Source organism: Arachis duranensis, chromosome 3, assembly GCF_000817695.3.
Source record: "Arachis duranensis cultivar V14167 chromosome 3, aradu.V14167.gnm2.J7QH, whole genome shotgun sequence".
Classification (NCBI taxonomy): Eukaryota; Viridiplantae; Streptophyta; class Magnoliopsida; order Fabales; family Fabaceae; genus Arachis; species Arachis duranensis.
Window position 1 is genome coordinate 123,658,986 of NC_029774.3, and position 861 is coordinate 123,659,846.

Here is an 861-nt window from a genome sequence, read left to right on the forward strand (position 1 = left end):
ACGGAAACATTTCTATTGGCTACACATGAACTTATTATTAATAAATTTCTGTAAATATATGATGATTTTGTAACTAATAGTTGAAATTAAAAGTGAGACGTAACCCTAAAATAAAGATGTGAATAGTAGTTTAGTTAAAAGGAAAATTGTAAAAGAAAGTTAAGGGAGGGGCGTGGGAGAAGTGAGAAGGAAAAAAGGCGACAAAAAAGGTTGGGGAGAGTTGGGTCAAAATGAAGAAGAAAGCATGGAAGAAAGAGAATAAGGGTGTTGTTGGTGTGATTGGGAGACAAGAAAGTGGCAATAGTAGTGCCTTTGCCGGGTGCTGACCAAGACAGGGGCCTCTTCCCATCACTACTTATTAATAACCTTTTCCTTTTCCCTTTTCCCATCATTACACTCTCTCTCTCTCTCTCTCTTCCTACACACACTTGCCCTCTTTCTATTTGCCCTACTTCATTTTCAATTCTTTCCTGCCACTATTCACTACCTAATATATTTAATAGGATTTTATTGAGCATTTCTTAAGATGATCTATTTCCCAATATTAAAAAATAATGTAAACAAAGATAATCAATAATATGTAATCATTACATTTTGTTTGGATAGAAAATAAAAAATGGGAAAAAATAAAATAAAAAAATAAAAATAAAAAGTTTTTTTGTTTGGATAAAAAAATAAAAAAATTATAACCAAATAAAATTATATTAATATTCTTAATTTTTTTTTTTGCTTTTAATGTTAACACCATGGACAAATTGATAATTTGTCTTTCACTTTAAAATTGTCATCCCTTTTCATCTCAAATTTGGAAGAAAATTTTGGGGTAAATTCTACGCAACTATTTTTTTTTCCTTGTAATTT